Below are 9,255 nucleotides of genomic sequence, written 5' to 3' on the forward strand. Positions count from 1 at the left end.
TAGGAGAAAAGATTTCCTTTTTCATTGATTGTTCATCTTTGTACAGTGTTGTGTTATATATAAATATTATCTTAATAAGAAAATAAAAACATAGCTATGTGTCTCTTCACATGTCTAAGTTTTATGGGCTTACTACTAATTTATTTGTACTATGTACAGATAAAATATATACAAAATTATTTAACGGGTAGATTGGAATATTTTGGAAAATGTGGATTGTTTCCAGTTGTATCCACAATGTCAAGCAAAGCGAACTGGACTAAAAGATGTGACTTGGGCTCCTTATCACATAAACATTGGGCCACTATAGCATATTCATTTTGGGCATGTGATCTTGACCCGACTTTGTGACCTAATTGAGACTTGTTCTCATTTGTACAAGTGTTTGACTTCTGCATATTATCTGATACTTCTTTTTCATCAGTGTTTGTGAGTATCAACTTGTTTGCTCTCATATTAGGGTTCCTAATCTCAACACCCCCCTCAAGTTGGAGGGGTGAGAAACCACTCCTAACTTGTGAATCGTGGTACGATGAAGAGGCCCAGGCAGTGCCTTTGTAAAGACATCAGCGATTTCAGAAGTGGAAGGCACAAAAGATAAGGAAATGAGTCTGGCAAGGAATTATTGTCTCACGAAATGACAATCTAATTCCACGTGTTTCGTGCGTTCGTGGAATACCGGATTTTTGGCGATATGGATCGCCGCCTGGCTATCGAAATGGACTGTGATTGGAAGAGAAGGAACATCATCGAGATCCTCCAAAAGACGAACAAGCCAGGTGACTTCAGCTACGACTCAACGCATTGATCGATATTCCGCTTCTGTGGAAGAAAGAGACACCAAAGGTTGTTTTTTGGATTTCCAAGAAATCGGTGATCCACCAAGACTGATGTAATACCCGCTGATAGATCGCCGAGAATCCGGACAAGATCCCCAGTCGGAGTCGGAGAAAGCAAGCAAATCGATTGAAGGATCTGAATTCAAGAACAAGCCAAGTCCTAGATCTGAAAGCAAATATCGAAGACAATGAATTGCGACATCAAAATGAGATTGCCTTGGGCACTGCATGTACTGGCTTAATCGCTGAACAGAAAAAGATAAATCTGGTCGAGTGTGTGTTAAAAAATTTAGCTTGCCGAGAAGACAACGGTAGAGAGTTAGATTTGAAAATGACTGGCCAGAATCTGTTTGAAGTTTACATGTTGGATCGAGAGGTGAAAACACCGGCTTCAAATCAATTACTCTAAACTTATAAAGAAGTTCTAAGGTAAATTTCCTCTGACTGATTATTAGTCCTTATTTTTCTCTATAATTTTCATGTCAAGAAAAAAATGTGTATGTCCAAGATCCTTAATCTTGAATTCAGAATCAAGAAAAAACTTAAGATTGAACAATTCAATAGGATCATCTCTTTTTAACAAAATATCGCCAACATAGACAGCAAGAATAGAAATTTCATGTTCTGTCCTTTTGAAGAACAATGAATAATCATTAAGAGAATGAGAGTATCCTTTGAAGTTAAGGGCTGCGGTCAGCCGTGCATACCATTATAGGGATGCTTGCTTCAACCCATAAAGTGATTTCTTTAACCTGCAAACATGTTTAGGACTAGGACTAGACATTCCTGCTGGAATTTTTATGTAAACTTTCCCCTGTAAATCACCATGTAAAAAAGCATTATTAACATCCAATTGAAATAGATCCCATCCCCTTATAATTACAATAGCCATAAGACATCTCACAATAGTCATCTTAACGACAGGTGAAAATGTTTCAGTGAAATCAATTCCCTCTTTTTGAACATCTTCCCTTATAACAAATCTTGCCTTAAGACTTTCTATACTTCTTTCTGATTTGTGTTTTACTTTGTATACCCATTTGGAAGGCAAAGCCTTCTTTCCCTCAGGTAATTCAACTACCTCCCAAGTTTTATTAGCTTTTAGGGCCTCAAATTCTTTAGCCATTGCTTCTTGCCAATCTGGGTGTACAACAACTTAATTGTAGGTACTAAGTTCTATAATATGGGAAATGGTGTTTAGTAGATGTTGATTAGTGGCTGAAAGGGTAGTGAAAGGTAGAACATTAGGTGTTAAAGATATTGTAAAACAAGAAGATGTTACATCAGTCAAGTGGACAGTATTACACACATAATCTTCCAAATATGATGGAACTGTGGGAGTTCTAAGTGACTTCCTTACTTCAGATTGTGTAGGTTGAAAGTTGACAGAATGGTAAGGTGATGCAGGAGAGTGTGAAGAGAGATGAAAATGAGAATTTGAAACAGGTGAATTAGGAACCTGGATAGGACTAGAGATTGGTATAGAAGATGGCTGAGAAACAGAAGATGACTGATGAATGACTGAAGAAGAATCTAAGGAAAGTGAGTTAAGTCCAGGATGTTCGGTAGGAAATATAGGTGAATTAGGAATTGGGATAGAAAATGGAAAAACATCCTCATAAAATCTTACATTCCTAGAGACAAAAATTCTTTTTGTTGTGAGATCCAAAAGTTTGTAACTTTTTTTTCCAAAAGGATAACCTAAAAATACATATGTAACTGATCTTGGATCAAGTTTTGATCTATGTGTGGGTGAGGTTGTAGTATAACAAAGGCAACCAAAACACTTTAAATGCTCATAGGAAGCTTTCTTTCGGAAAAGAATTTCATATGGAGTTTTCTGGTTTAAAATCTTTGAAGGAAACCTATTTATAAGGTAAGTTGTAGTTAAAAGACAATCTTCCCAGTAAGTAACAGGAACACTGGATTGAAAAAGTAGTGCCCTATATATTTCTAACAAATGTTTGTGTTTGCATTCCACCACATCATATTTTTGTGGTGTAGCTGCACAAGATGTTTGGTGAAGAATGCCATGTGTGGAGAAAACTTCTGGAATGGAAGTGCTAGAACCCAGTTTAAGGCATTATCTGATCTAATGACCTTAAGTTTGGTCCAAAACTGCCTGTGAACCATTGTTAGAAAAAATTTTAAAACTGGAAAAGCATTGTTCTTGGTTTTGAGAATATAAGTCCAATTTCCTCTACTATAATCATCTACTATAGTTAAAAAATATTTATATCCTTCATGAGTTGAATCTTTATAGGGTCCCCAAATATCAATGTGGATTAATTGGAAATAGACTTAGAAGAAATTTCACTAGATTTGAATGGTAGCTTAGATTGCCTAGCTTGAAAATAAACATCACATGGAACTTGAAATTTAGACAGAGATTGAAACTGAAATTTGGAAAGATTTTCCATAATAGATAAAGGTATATACCCCAAACGTTTGTACCATAGACTTCCATCATTTGGTAGATTAACAGAACAAGAAACTGACTGAGAAACTATCCTATCACCTAGATTATTACAAACTGAAGAAAGTCGATTAACGAGTTGTGTCCCAAATTTTGATTAAAAATTAAGTGAAGAGGTAGGGTTAAGCAAATAATTTTCATTCCTGATTTTACCAACTATCACTGGTCTCTTCATTGAAGGGCCCTGCAAAGTCACATCAATAGAAGAAAAAATTAGATTGGAAGATAGTTGTTTAGTGATTTTGTGGACAGATAAAAGATTCAGCCTAAATTCTGGAACAAATAACACATTTGTTATGGTAAGACCATGCAGAATATGAACATGTCCCACTTGACTGACTTTCACTCTCTGTGAGTTTGGAGGATAGATATAAAGGTCCATAGACAGAGTTTGAATGTCAAAAAGCACTAAATAATCATATGTCATATGTTCAGTTCCCCCTAAGTCTATAATCCAAGATTGAGGGTAAAAATAAGAAAAAAATGAGAGGCAATTAAAATCAGTTGTGGTTATTGTTTTAGGTATACCAGCACAGTTGACAGAAGCAATTGCTTCAGAAATCTGATCTCCCTGTTGTCCAGTTTTGACCTGTTGAAGTAGTTGGCAGAGGTGGGTGAACTGCTCTTGTGTGATTGCGCGCCTTCCCTGTTGTGTTGATTTCCCCTCCATTCATTGAGTGCATAGCATTCTCTTCTGTCATGGTTGCATTACTGTGAATACCCCCTTGAAACTTTCTGGACTTAGTAAACTTAAAGTTTGATGGAAAACCAACTATCCTATAATATTTTTCAACTGAGTGTCCTGGTTTTTTGCAATAGCTACAGATCTGGTTGGTTTTTCTTCCTTCAAATCTTTCTTTGAATTTTTCTTCTGTATTTCTAGTTCTTAGGTTGGTGAAGCTTTGGTTTGAAACCATGAAAGCAAACTCTAGGGAATGATTTTTAGTGTGAATCTCTCTTTGTTTCTCATCTTGGATCAAAAGGGAGTAAGCTTGATTGGCTGTGGAGAGAGGGTTCATCATAAGTATGTTACTTTTGACTAGGGGCATAAGCATCATTAAGCCCCATTAAAAACTGAATTAATCTCCCATCTTGTAGAAATTTTACTATATTTTCTTTTCCTCCACAAGAACACTTGCAAGAACAGTTGACACATGTGTTCAAAGTATCCAACTCATCCCAGATCTTCTTTACTTTGGTATAATAACCTACTATATCTGAGTTTCCTTGAACTAAATCACTCAGTTCTTTTTGCAGTTGATAAAGTTGGGCTCCATTGCATTGCCCAAACCTATCCTCAAGCTCATTCCAAATGTCTCTAGCTGACTTTGAATAGATAACACTTTCTGTAATTTCCTTAGAAAGAGAGTTCAAGAGCCAAAAGATTACCATGTCATTGCACCTATTCCAAGCCTTGAGGTGCTTTGAGTTCATGTCTGGTTCTGGGTGGCTCCCATCTATAAAACCCAATTTGTTCTTTGCCGAAAGCGTGATAACGATTGCTCTCCTCCATCCAGCATAGCTCTTTTCATCAAATACATAGTTGACAAGAACCATTCCTGGTGAATCTGATGTGTGTATGTAGAATGGATGAGAAGCATCAGTGATGACATTGGATGCATTGTTGATGATAGTGGTTGCAGATTCCAAACCTACGTTGACTTGTTCAGAAGAGGATGAAGGTGCCATTGATGAGAGGAAAACAGAAAAATGACTGAAAAAGTGACTGAAAAGAGGAATGAAAACAAAAGCTGAGCGAAGAATGATGTTTCAAAGTTGCTCTGATACCATATTAGATTTTAGGAGAAAAGATTTCCTTTTTTTATTGATTGTTTATCTTTGTACAGTGTTGTGTTATATACAAGTATTATATGAATAAGAAAATAAAAATACAGCTATGTAGTACAGCTATGTCTCTTCACCTGTCTAAGTTTTATGGGCTACTAATTTATTTGTACTATGTACAGATAGGATATATACAAAATTATTTAACGGGTAAATTGGAATATTTTGGAAAATGTGAATTGTTTCCAGTTGTATCCACAATGTCAAAAAAATTAGACTGGACTAAAACATGTGGCTTGGGCACCTTCTCACATAAACATTGGGCCACTATAGCATATTCATTTTGGGCATGTGATCTTGACCTCACTTTGCGACCTAATTGAGACTTGTTCTCATTTGTACTTGTGTTTGACTTCTGCACATTATCCGATACTTCTTTTTTATTTGTGTTTGTGAGTATCAACTCGTTTGCTCTCATGTTAGGGTTCCTAATCTCAACATTACTATTGTACGTAAAACTTTTAAATTAATACTAGAGGACATAAATAAAAGTGAATAATGATTAAGAAACTCAACGTATTAGTTAAAATGTCAAACAATATTAATATAATTAGAATACGAAAATATTCACACTTTAGTTATCAACATGGTTTGATTCTCTTCCCGTTTAAATGACTATTGTGTAATATCATCTTTCTTTTTGTTTCCTTTTACGTGACGCCAATGACGAAGGGCGGGTCAAGCAGAAGGGATATGCTTCTAGGTTGGCAAGCTTATAAAGAAGTGATGCACGTGTCACCTTAATTAGGCGAATCCTACATAAAAAACAAAGAGAAAAGTAAATTAAAGAGCTTTATAAGCCTTCAAACAAATTTATATGGTAGGCACACTTTTTGGCTCGATGCTAGCAATATGTTCTATGGCTTGGGTCATGATGAATATGGTATCAGAGACCGACTCTCCTTAAGTATAGTGGTGGGGCAAACCTCAACAAGGACGCTGAGTTCCAAGGGGGTTAATGTAACGTTCATGGGCGGGTCAAGCAGGATTAACATGCTTCTAGGCTGGCAAGCTTCTGAAGAAAGGTGCACATATCACTTTAGGCAAATCCCAATCGAAATGAGAGAGAAGAGTGGAGAGCTTTATAAGACACACCATAAGTTCACAGGTATGAATATTTTTTGCCTCGGTATATAATAGCGTAGTCCAAGGAATAAATCCATGAGATTCATTGAGCCAAAGCGGACAATACGTGCATGTCATGAGCTTGGGTGGTAATATTTTATTTACCACAAACAATATATATATGACCTCACTACAACAAATGTGAAATTCAGCTACGAAATTATTAGTTACGATACAAAATTTGTCACTAATTGTTCAGTGTTCGTGACAAAAATAATAATTTATCTTTAAATATATGAATCACATACTTTTAGTGACGAAACATAAAAATTCGTAGCAAAGTTTCGTCCATTAAAGTTTCCCACCAAAAAATGAGTTGGCGCTATTTATTGAGTAATATTAGCCACAAATTTAAAGTTATTGATGACAAATTATTTTGTCACTGATGATGTACTCAATTAGTGACGAACCATTATTTGTCTTAGAACTATTTAACTTTTGGACACGAAAAATTTTCGTCACAAAATATATATTGTTGTAATAATGACGAATTAGAATTTGTAGTTAAACATTGTAAACTTCAGCGATAAAATTTTATATTTAATTGTGACCTTAATTTTTGTCACTAATAGTGCAAGCAATTAGTGACAATTATTTTATTGTCTCTATTTAATTTACAATTCAGTCACAATAAAATTTTGTCACAAAATATGTAATTTTAAATGGCTACGACTTAACTTTGTAGTTGAATCATGCAATAATGGGCTACAAAAAAAATGTGTAGTTCAAAATCGAAAACTCATACTTCGTATTTAACTATAAATCTGAAGTTTATGCATGCATGATACATATACTTACTTCTTTACGACTAATTTCACTTGTGATTGAAATAACCATCTTATAAAAATTATCAAGTTCGAGAAACTCAAACCCCCTTTGTCACGATCCGAAATTCTCATCTTCGGAATCGTGATGACGCCTAATATTTTACTTGTTGGGCAAGTTAATAGAATATAATTGGTCATTTTAACAAAATTTTAAATTAATTAATACCAAGTAAACAAATGCGGAAGTAAGGTCTGAAATGTAGTAAATAATCCATATTAATAACAATGTCTAAATACCATCCTAGAACTGGAGTCACAAGTGTATGAGTTTCTAGAAAAAATACAAATAAAGGTCTGAATAAAATTCAAGTTGTTTGAAATATAATACACATCTAAGACAATATAGAAGGGGACTTTAGAACTGCGAACGTTCTGCAGTTATACTTCAAGTCTCCACTGGTAGTTGTATCCGGGCAAATCTACGGTACGCCGCTGGGACCAACTCCGAAATCTGCACAAGAAGTGTAGAGTGCAGTATCGGTACAATCGTCTCCATGTACTGGTAAGTATCGAGCCTAACCTCGACGAAGTAGTGACGAGGCTATGACAAGACACGTACATAAATAATTTGTACAATTATATACAAATACGAAGTAACAATAATACAATAAATAACAATTTATAAATTGGGCGGGAACATGCGAAAGGGAAGAATATAATAATTTCAGCAGGAGAAGTGTCACTTAGCAGCCAATTAATGTATCAACAATAAAATGAGCAATTGATAATATAAAAATGGCACGACACCACCCTTCGTGCTTTTACTCTCATTTGGCACGGCATCACCCTTCGTACTTTTACTCTCATTTGGCACGGCATCACCCTTCGTACTTTTACACTCACAATTGGCACGACAACAACCTTCGTGCTTTTACACTCACAGATGGCACGACAATACCCTTCGTGATTTACACTCTTCCTTATTATGAAAATAATAATATAAATTCGGAAGAGTATTTAAGTGCGGGGATATACACTTATCAATCAATTCAATACCAAAATACTAGATTCACCTTCCAAAATATTCATCAATAATTAAATGAATAATAATTTCACGAATAATGATCAAATAAGCATGTGACAATTATTGCAGGAATTCAAGAATTAATATTTGACAAGGAACATGAGTGAAACAATTAATATAATAATTAATTCATGATTTAAAATAATTTATGATTTTTTAAGTAATTATGCAAACAATTAATTTGACGACGTATAGACACTCGTCACCTTGCCTATACGTCATATGCATGCATCTCACATAACAAATAATTTACGGGTTCTATTCCCTCAAGTCAAGGTTAACCACGACACTTACCTCGCTTGCAACCAAATTCAAAAATTCAATAAACCTTTCCCTCGCGAATTTGTGTCTGAAATCCTCAAATCTAGTCATAAACAATTAAATATACTCAATACAAATCGTAGGAATTAATTTCATATGAATTTGCTAATTTTCTGGATTAAAATCCGAAATTCATCTCAAAAATCAACAGTGGGGCCCACGTCTCGAATCTCGAAAAAACTTATGAAATCCGAAAATCCGTTTCGAGACGAGTTCAACCATACAAAAATTACCAAATTCTGACATCGTATTGGCTTTCAAATCCTCATTTTATATTTTTGGATACAAAAATTCTAATTTCTTGCATCTAAATCCGAAATAAGTGATGAATATAGACATGGATTTATGAAATATAAACACTTTTGGTTATAGAACACTTACACACTTCAAAGTCGTGAAAATTCCTTTTGAAATCGCCCAAATTAGAGACTTAAAACTAAAAAATGAGTAAAAATGGCGACTTCCGAATTTATGGGCTCTGCTTAGTCATTTTCGCATCTGCGGATAAAAGTTCCGTATTTGCGGACTCGCATTTACGATGCCAGGCTGCCGGGTGAAGTTCCACATATGCGGACATTCCTCTCGCACATGCGACATCCGCTTTTGCGCAACATTGTCGCACCTGCGAAGACCCCAGGCCAGCCCAGTCTAGCATCTGCGCAATTTCCGTCGCACCTGTGGCATCGCACCTGCGGCCAAGACCCTCGCAGGTGCGATTACATCAGAGGCAGCAAAATTTCAGAATTTGCTTAAATTTACAATTTGATCTAATTTCGATCTGAATCACACTCGGGGTAC

The 9,255-nt window shown here is 35.4% G+C and overlaps 1 long non-coding RNA gene across 1 annotated transcript; it reads left to right on the top strand.

Annotated features, from left to right (window-relative positions):
• The first annotated feature begins 446 nt into the window (after positions 1-446).
• Positions 447-5,220, top strand: LOC138895170 (uncharacterized). Its single transcript, XR_011409391.1, has 2 exons — positions 447-1,268; positions 4,573-5,220. It is a non-coding gene; the product is annotated as an uncharacterized lncRNA (long non-coding RNA).
• The last annotated feature ends 4,035 nt before the right edge of the window (positions 5,221-9,255 follow it).

The sequence above is a fragment of the Nicotiana tomentosiformis genome, chromosome 7, assembly GCF_000390325.3.
Source record: "Nicotiana tomentosiformis chromosome 7, ASM39032v3, whole genome shotgun sequence".
In the NCBI taxonomy this organism is placed as follows: Eukaryota; Viridiplantae; Streptophyta; class Magnoliopsida; order Solanales; family Solanaceae; genus Nicotiana; species Nicotiana tomentosiformis.